The 9190-nt window shown below is 40.7% G+C and overlaps 1 pseudogene; it reads right to left on the bottom strand.

Annotated features, from left to right (window-relative positions):
• Positions 1-276: 276 nt before the first annotated feature.
• LOC123036891 lies at positions 277-7781 on the bottom strand (annotated as a pseudogene).
• Positions 7782-9190: the final 1409 nt, after the last annotated feature.

Consider the following 9190-nt stretch of genomic DNA (forward strand, 5'->3'; position numbering starts at 1 on the left):
GCCTGGAACACTGCCAGACATGGGAATTGAAGTGACTGCAGTACTGATAGGATGACTGCTAGACCAAAAGAATTCTTCTTCCTGTCCTGAAGCACATCCCATTGGCCCTGTTTGATGCCATAGTTCTTTCTATGCTGGCTGGAAGGGGGAAGGGCTGCAGCTTGGCCTTCAGAAACCAGGTTTCAGAACTGGGACATCCAACAATCTTATTCTTACCCCTGAAGACCCTGACAATGTGGAGAATTTCACTTGTAATGGATAGGGTGGGTGATTTCTTTACTTTCCCCTTATAAGCTGCTCCCTGATGTTCATCTCAGGCTTGAAGAGAATAAGGTAACGTTTTCGGGGAAAGATACAGCCTAACAGTCCTGCACTGGAGGCTAAGATGGAGAAGATCTCCACAGCCACCATGCACTTCCCTTTGGTGCTCATGTATGTTGGAACAAAGGAAAGCCAAACACTGCAAAACAGCAGCATGCTGAAGGTGATGAACTTGGCTTCATTGAAACTGTCAGGCAACTTCCTGGCAAGGAAAGCCACCAGGAAGCAGACGAGGGAGAGAAGTCCCATGTGGCCCAGGACAAGGCAGAACATGACGACAGAGCCTGCATTACATTGCACAGTGATTTCCCCCATGACAGAGTTCATGTCTAAATCTGGGAATGGGGGAGAGGTTCCAATCCACACAATGCAAATGGCAGCTTGAACGAGGGAGCAAGAAAGCACAGTGGAGGTGGCCAGGCTTTTCCCCACCCACTTCCTCATGCTCGAGCCTGGCTTGCTGGCCATGAAAGCCACCACCAATGTGATGGTTTTGGCCAACACACAAGAAACAGTCACAGAGAAGATTGTGCCAAACATGGACTGTTGGAGAAGGCAGGTCAGCTTGCCGGGCTTTCCGAGGAAGAGGAGAGAGGAAGCAGAGTAGGAGAGAGATGAGCATGGTGTAGGTGAGGCCGCGGTTGTTGGCCTTGACGATGGGGGTGTCTCGGTGCTTAATGAAGGTCTGCTGCACCAAGACAGTGATCAGGGACAAAGAAAAGGCAACTGGTGCCAAACTTTTCCCCAAGGGCTCTTCATAAGAAAGAAAGCTGATTGTTTCCATGATGCAATGGTCTTGATCTCTGCTTGGATATTGGTCCTCTGCACATTTGGAACAGTCCTCAGTGTCTGAAAAGAGACAGGAAGTAAGAGGCATTCTGTCCATGACTCAGCATGTGTGAACAGAAGCCAATTTCTATTGCTTATTCATTGCCAATAGTGACATCATGCAGAAAATACTTGTTTCACATGCGGACCCATCTGTCAATCCTTCCAATTTGTGTACAGGATAAATATGACTAACCATCCCTCCCAGTTCTGCTTTCTGCATCTTCGCTCTATAGAATGATGAAATGAATTAAAAGTGAAAGCTTATTTCCTCCTACCTAATTGATGGAAAACAATATTTCATCACATATATTTGATCATTTGAATTTGAAGTGTGGTAGTGGGGGGATGAATTAGAGTCCCTGAATTTTTCTAGCAGTGAAACAGTCAGAGTATGTCTGTACCAACTTCCTTGTCCACCAGCAGAGAGAGTGGTAATAAGGCACTCAGATTTATTCTGGTTCCTGTCCAAACATGGGGAACCTTACTTAAGTTTGGACATGAGCTGCAATTCAGAAATGGCACAATGGGGTTTGGAGAAGCTACTGATACCTTCCTCTCTCTTTAGTCAAAGAAATTCAGCCAAATTAGCTGCCATTTGGAATGTTTGCTCAAGAGTTTCAAGAGTTTTCTTCCCAAATAGGGAATGCATACCATGGCAAAAATCTAAAGAGCAGGAAAAGCTTCCAAACCCAGTTGGTCTCACAGACACACATACACAAACGTGCATTATTAAAGGAAGAATGAACATTATTAAGAAAGCGAGGAAGTGCACTGTTTTGTAATGGCCTACTGATCAATCTTTGGTTTGGCCCATAAGAATAGCATTTCATCCAAAATAATTCCTTTCCTCATAGATCCCATGCATGTAGTAAACAAGTAAATGTCCCAAAGTGTATGCAAAAGTGATTCAATTTTCAGGGTGAAATGGAACAAGGTGTGACATCATGATCTGAATATATATTCACACAATGTGCTAATCCTTAAAAAAGGTATATTGATATATGTATCTATTTAAAACTGCTGCATACCATTTCACAATTGAGAACTCGGGATTGTTCACAATAGAAAAAATAAAAGAGGAAAAAAACCTGTTAAATAGGACTTTGATAAAGCTCCATGGAATCCATCCTGCTAGGCTTCTTGACCTTCTACTTGTTCTGTGTAATAATGAGAACCAGTGCTGACGAATGCTGGGGGAAAGCAAAAGGAATGGCTCCTCTGGGGTCATTGAATAGGGAACTGTTTGCAGAGATCCTTGCATGTCGGTTGCTCCAGTCTCCCAGAATTCAGACTCAGCACTGTGACCAAGCTGATTGGAGTCCGGCGGCCGGGTGGGGGGGGCGGTCCATGGGAATTTGATGGATTCAACCCACACACAAAAGAAATTCTTCTCTCTTCTCTGATACTAATCTACCTTTCTAGAATGCATGGTGCTTCCAGCTACCTACCTGTTCGGTTTGAAATCTTCCCTACTGGGCATGCATTACATTCATAGGAACAATTTTTTGCCCCTTCCTTCGTTCTCTTATGATGACGAGCTGGGCCGGAATCACTGTAGATGGAGTGAGGTGCAATCTGTCCATAAAGATGTAGGAATGCTCCCATTAGTCATTAGTTAACTACAACAGAACCATCAGCAGCCTAAGAAACATAAAAGAAATGGTAACCTGACAGGAAAGAATGCAGAACATGATATGCAAAACCTTCTGTCAGGATATTCCACAACATGCAAAGCATATTTTTCTTCTTCTTTGAGCAAAATAGGTGGAGTTAGGAAATCTTTGTGCTCTTTAGAAAAGAAAAGGAAGACTCAGATTTGCATGATATCACAAAACTTCAGGAAATCTTCCTGGTCACTCACATTCCTGATTTTTTTCAACTTGGTTTAAACCTTTGTAATTTCAGAGTGAAAAATGCATGGAAATAGACACAGATGACTTGCACCTCACATACACTCATTCTGAATACACACCTGATTAAAGCTCTGATGCCAAGTTATTTTGTCCTCAGCAATGATGAAACTTCCCCCCTCACAGCCTCAGGAATTACCAATCCAACCTTGACTTTGAGAAAGGATTTGTTCGGAAATGTGATGAAGTTGCTTACATTAAATCCACCTTCCACTTCCCGATGCTCATTGAAAGCGACCCTTTCACCAGCAGCGTTGTTAAAGGAAATGAGTGGAGCTGATTGAAAAGAAGGAGAAAGAGAAGTAGAAGCCGGAGGAGGTGCAACTGGAGGAGGAAGAGGAAGAGCTTAGGTCTTCACTGAGAACATGAAAGCACCTTGCATTTTATATATGTGATATAAGTAGGCACACTGTTCACTGCCTAAAATTAATGGGGGTATATAGGAAAAGATAGCATAAGTCCTACTTTATTCACGGGTGCTTATCTGTGTCTGTCTAAGGCTTGACCTCAAGTACTGATGTATGCAGCAAAGCATCAGCCTCATGTGAAATGTGGCATTCCAGCAACAACCAGAGGGAAAGCTAGCACATCTCCCATATTTGGCTTCAAGAGGAAAGGTAATTTGAACGCTTGTGGCATTGTGAATGGAGAATACATCCAAACACATTTAACATAATTTGGGGACGGAAAACACTTTGTGCTGTACAAATCTCTGCTGATTTCTTCATGCAAAAATTGGCATTCCATTGTGGACTATACCTGCCAAGGCTGCAGGTTCTGAAGTCCACCTGCTTTGCCATGAGCCCTTTCTCTGTGGCTAGATCGCAAGGAGAACAAGGTGTGGAGTGCATGTCCCACAGCGTAGACAGCGTTGTAGATGCTGTAGCTGTGGCCAGTCATGCACATTTCAAAAAAATGCCCAGGCAGACTCTCCAGCCTCTTCTCTCCAGTGCATATTCCCACAACCTTGTAAGGCTCCGGTGGGTCTGGAACCACACAGTCAAATGCTTCCTCCCAGAACTGCTCCAGAAAAGCATCTGCTTGTTTCCAGTCTGGTTTTAGCATCTGAAGAACTTTCTGGAACACAGGAAGGGTATTTGAGTGAATGGAGAAGGCAATGGCACCATGGAAGTCTCAGAAATCAGAGTCCCGGTTTATGCTGGTCAATACAGAATCAATCTGGGCTGTTATAATCCACACCTTTCCAACCAACTTAATTTGCTCATATGAGGCATCTTCTTTATGATGTACAAAATACCATATGTGCATCAATGTGAAAGTTTCACCATAGATGACAAACACTCTGGATTTCCTGAAATTGATCAGTTCAAACGTAGCATGGGCTAGAAGCATCAGTTCCTCCTCAGAAATAATATATCCTTGGCCAGGGATCCATTCTGTGAAGTCTGCACAGATTCCATGTGTGGAAAACAGTGTTTCAATGGCTTGCAGGAATAGTCCTCCCTTTTCTTTCTCCACCACAAACAGCCCGACCCAGGTCCATCCAAAATGCATAAGCAAGCTGAGAATTCCCACATATTGTTGGTCTTCAGCCGGGACAAGCTGGTAAAAGGGAGGAAGGGCCCACATTTCCTTGCTTGATGCAAGGGACCCAAATGTGAGCTGAAAGTAGTCAAAAGATATTTAAGATGAAGGTGAAAATGTGCTAAGATATCCTTTGTCCCTCAGGTACTGTAGGAAATAGATCAATCTGAATTGGATTCAGCAATCCAATGAATTCAGACATGAAGCAATATCAGTTGTGAGACAATATATTGATAAAGAACTATACCCAGACATGTATTTTCAAATGACGTGTTACTTGTAAGTAAGGAAAAGACTTTTCTTTTTTAATCTCTCTAAGAGTGAAGAATCAAAATAATAATTACTGTGGAATCGAATGATAGAAGGACCTTTCGTGTATGTTGGATTTTTGCCCAAATTAACTGGTTATCTGCCAGAAATTTACATACTGAGTGGTGTTTTTCTTTCCTCTGTGATGGTTTATTTTTCCCTTGGGCTGAAGAATGAAAATAAATAATTACTGTGGAATTAAAGGATAGAAGGATTTTTTGTCTATGTTGGACTATTGCCCAGAACTGATAGGAGGACATAACTTGCTCCAAGAAGTGGCCATCTTTCCTTTGTTCCTCGGACCTCTGCCAAGCCTTTGTTCTTGAGTTAATTGCTATTAGTATGGAAGAATTACAGAGGACACTTTTGGCAATAAAGACTTCTTTAACAGCTTTGCAATTATCACAACAGGCGATACTAATACAGCAGGAGACTATTTTAATCGAACAACTTGATCGTTTCTTAATTGAACAAAAAGGTCGCTTTGACAAACTAGACATTTCCATTAATAAGGCTTTGGGCAAGCGATTTGTACTTGAGCAGAATATACAAAATACCCAACAAGCAGAAGGAAAATCTGAAACAAGAAAGACAATAAGCATGCTAGCATGGGATATGCTTGTAAACAAGCAACAAACAGATGGAAAATTTGAAATAAAGGAAACATCAACACAATCAGTGAACCTAATAAGCTTTCATGGGGTTTGTTTGTCATCTTGGAAAAGGAGAAGATAGTTAACCTTTTAAGAGAGGCTATGCATATGGGGCTACAATTGAAGGCACTACCATGTTTTAATATAAAGAAAGAAGAAAGATGCAGTAGAGGTGTAAAGAAAAAATAAAAATAGATATGGCAGAGGTGTAAAGAAAAAACAAGAGAATTTTTTCTTTTTACTTCACAAAGGGATGATTCATATAGGTTGGTATGTTCATATGTGACATAGAAAGGTTAAGCTATTATTGTTGGTGAAACATTAGCAACTTCATGAAATCCTGTTTAAACGGTATTATAATGGACGTTTTTGACTTTATTTGCAATTGAAAAAAAGAAAATTTATTATCTTGAAAATCTGTTTAAAAGATATTATACGTATTAATTATAGCCAAACAGAGTAGCTAAGATGTCTTTACAGATGATAAATGGATGTTTTTGATGCTATTTGTAACTGTACATATTGTTTTCCTTTTATTTCAAAAAGGGATGATTTAAATAGGTTGGTATGTTCACATGTGATATAGAAAGGCTAAGCTAGTTTGGCTGGGGAAACATAAGCAACTCAGCTTTATGAAATCTTGTTTAAAAGGTATTAAATGGGTTGGCAGGTTGATATGTGATATGGGAAGGTTAAGCTACTGTTGCTGGTGATATAAGGGATGGATATAACAGAGGTATGTTGAAGAATGTAAACAGTTGGGCTTTTGTATGGAACTAACTGTATTTGATTAAATGACGTTTGAGCTAGATGAAACATTACTAATTTAGCTTAAAGAAAATTTGTAGAAAGGATATTATAGGAATTAGTTACCACCAAACAGTGTAACTAAGATGCCTTTAGAGATGTTAATTGGATGTTTTTGATGCTATTTGTAACTTTGATAGTGAGGAAGTTATTTGTCTATCATTAGAAAAAAGAAAAGATTTTGATTTGTCTAGAAATGTTTAGACTGAGCTTATCATGGAAGAAGAAAGAAGATAATGCATTTTTACTCATCCTGGAGATGCCTCCCTTTAAAAGTGGTCAAGAGAAACAGGACTTTGCAAGAAATGAAGGGATTGATTTTACTGATGAAGGAGAAAGAAGATAGTGACTTCTATCAAATTTGGAACTTCTTCTTCTTCTTTTTTTTTTTTGCTGGAGAAACGGGACGTGGTTCTGATCTAAAGATGTTTTCATGTTATTATAAATGGATTGAAGTATGATCATAGAATGTTAAAAGATATGTAGTAGGGGGCTGACCCAGTAAGTCCGATGTGTGTGCTGATTGATGTTTGCAGTATCAGTTCAAAATTTTAATAAAATTTCTTTAAAAAAACAACAACAAATGTCGTGTTATGTATGTCAGCTATTTCACTTAGGACTCCATGAGCTGCAAATATGTTAGATGTTAAGCTATTTTATATTTTTCTATTGCATTCTTTAAAGTTGGACTATTGCACTGTACTTTAGTGCATTCCAATTTTTATTGTACTGTTTTCTTTTTGGATTAATTGCAGTAACATGCCTACTGGGATTTTTCTGATTGTGAAGAAATACATGGATGGATGGACAGATAGACAGATAGATAAGACAATTTGCATAACTCTGATATTCTTATTTTGGGGAAGGATCTAATTGTTAAGGATGCCACTTAAAAGCTGCATAGTCTTGAAAGAATATTTCCCTCCCTCCCTCCCTTCCTTCTTTCCTTCCTTCCTCTATCCTTCTTTCCCCCTGTATTTCAGGTGGTCCACAATCATTAGTTTTCCATGCTTCTGCTTCCCAGACTTCAAAAATTAAGGCCATACCAGCAAGTCAAATGAGCATAATACAGAGGAGAAGAGAAACTTGGAGATAACCTGCATCAGAATCCTACCTGTGGAATCCTGTATGAAATGAGGATTTCTGCCACATGGAGTGAAGTATCGAAGGCAAGTGCCCCAATCAGTGCTACTAGCTTTTGCGGGGTGCCACATTCATAGTTGCAGACAAATCTTTGGGATTTGAAGATGAGATTCATGGCCGTGTGGTAAGTCATCTGAGCATCCCTGTAGCTGTCATGGACTGGGAAACCAAAGGTGACATTTGGTAAAATCTCTGGATTCTGGTTGACCTCCTTGACAGCAAAATCCAAGGACAAGATGTGCTGGTAGAACTTGGTCACCATTCTGCAAGTACAGATAGCCAAGTATTGTTTTTCTCCTTTCAATTATTGTATATAGACATCTTTTCCAATACTGCTTCATTCTGATCTATGTTCTTCTGATGTGTAAGTTATGCCTTTAATGTCACATATAACTCCCTTCCTATAAGCCCAACAACGTTTATGATGGTTGAGAGGATTTACACAGGGAATGAATCAGCACACCTCATAGAATTTGTGAAATCATTTGTCCAGAGTTAAAAAAAACCCCACCCATTAGAGTTTGTTGGGTTGCCTAATCAAATGGAGATTTAGCATTATTTCAGATGTGGAAGAAATTTACACAGCATACTGACAGCCTCAAAATGGACCACAAAATTTTAGTCTGTGCAAGAAGGTTTATATCACATACACCCAGTTTGGAGAAGGGTGGGGGATCAGGTAGGCACTTTGCTAAAGGCTCAGGAGAATAAGACAAAGTGGTTAACACAACACAACTCCAATTTATTTAAAAGTTTTATTTCCATCCTGGTTTTTTTCTAATGAAATCAGAGTGGCTTACCCCATTCATCTCCGCTGTTCTCATTCTAATCCGAACAACAAGAACCCTGTGATGTAGTGTGGACTTTAAATCAGTGAGTGGCCCAGAGGTACCCATTTGGCCCCATGACTTGGAGGGGGCTGGCACCCAGAGTGCTTGAGTCCCAGTGCCATGCTCTGGACCACTCACCACACTTGAAGCTGTTCTTAATGGGTCAGGCTTTTTTCAGTCAGACAATAGTGAAGCTTTTGCTCATTTTGTCCTGATGCATACTTGTTCTTCGTTTAGTGTTCTGTTATTCCTCCCAAATCCTCAATATGAATTTTTTAGACTCAGAAATGAATTAATGTATCTGCACAACAGGATGTAGCAGAGTTATACCTAGGACATACTATTATACTCGCATCAGTACTAGCTTATCCATCTGTATAATTATACCATTATAAACTTCTCTGCCCCTGGTTATTCATGGAAAGATTCCCTGCAGCTGAACATAGTGGTCTGGTGGGAACACATGGGAGGGGCATTCCATCAGGTGTTCTGCTCCAAAGCTGTTGTTAAGTGAGTGTGCACCATCGTCACTTGGATGTGGGGGCATCTTCCATGCTCGGAGCATGCAAGCCTGCAGCGGCAGGTTCCAAATGATCACAAGGAGAAGGGGCACACTTTTCATTCAACCCAGGAAGTCAACAACGGGCAGCAGCCCCTTGTCCTGGGTGCGATTGGCTGAGATCTTCCTGAATTTTACAGGCCAGTTCCAGCAAGGGGGTATGTGAGTATGAAGAAGACTCAGATTCAGCTCAAGCTCTGCAAGGACCTCCTCAGGATTTCTCCCTGGCTTTCCCCTGCAGAGACTCCTTGGGGCCTTTATGGTTGTGCATGACCATTCTTT

Source organism: Varanus komodoensis, unplaced genomic scaffold, assembly GCF_004798865.1.
Source record: "Varanus komodoensis strain SLA01 unplaced genomic scaffold, ASM479886v1 scaffold834, whole genome shotgun sequence".
Taxonomy (NCBI): Eukaryota; Metazoa; Chordata; class Lepidosauria; order Squamata; family Varanidae; genus Varanus; species Varanus komodoensis.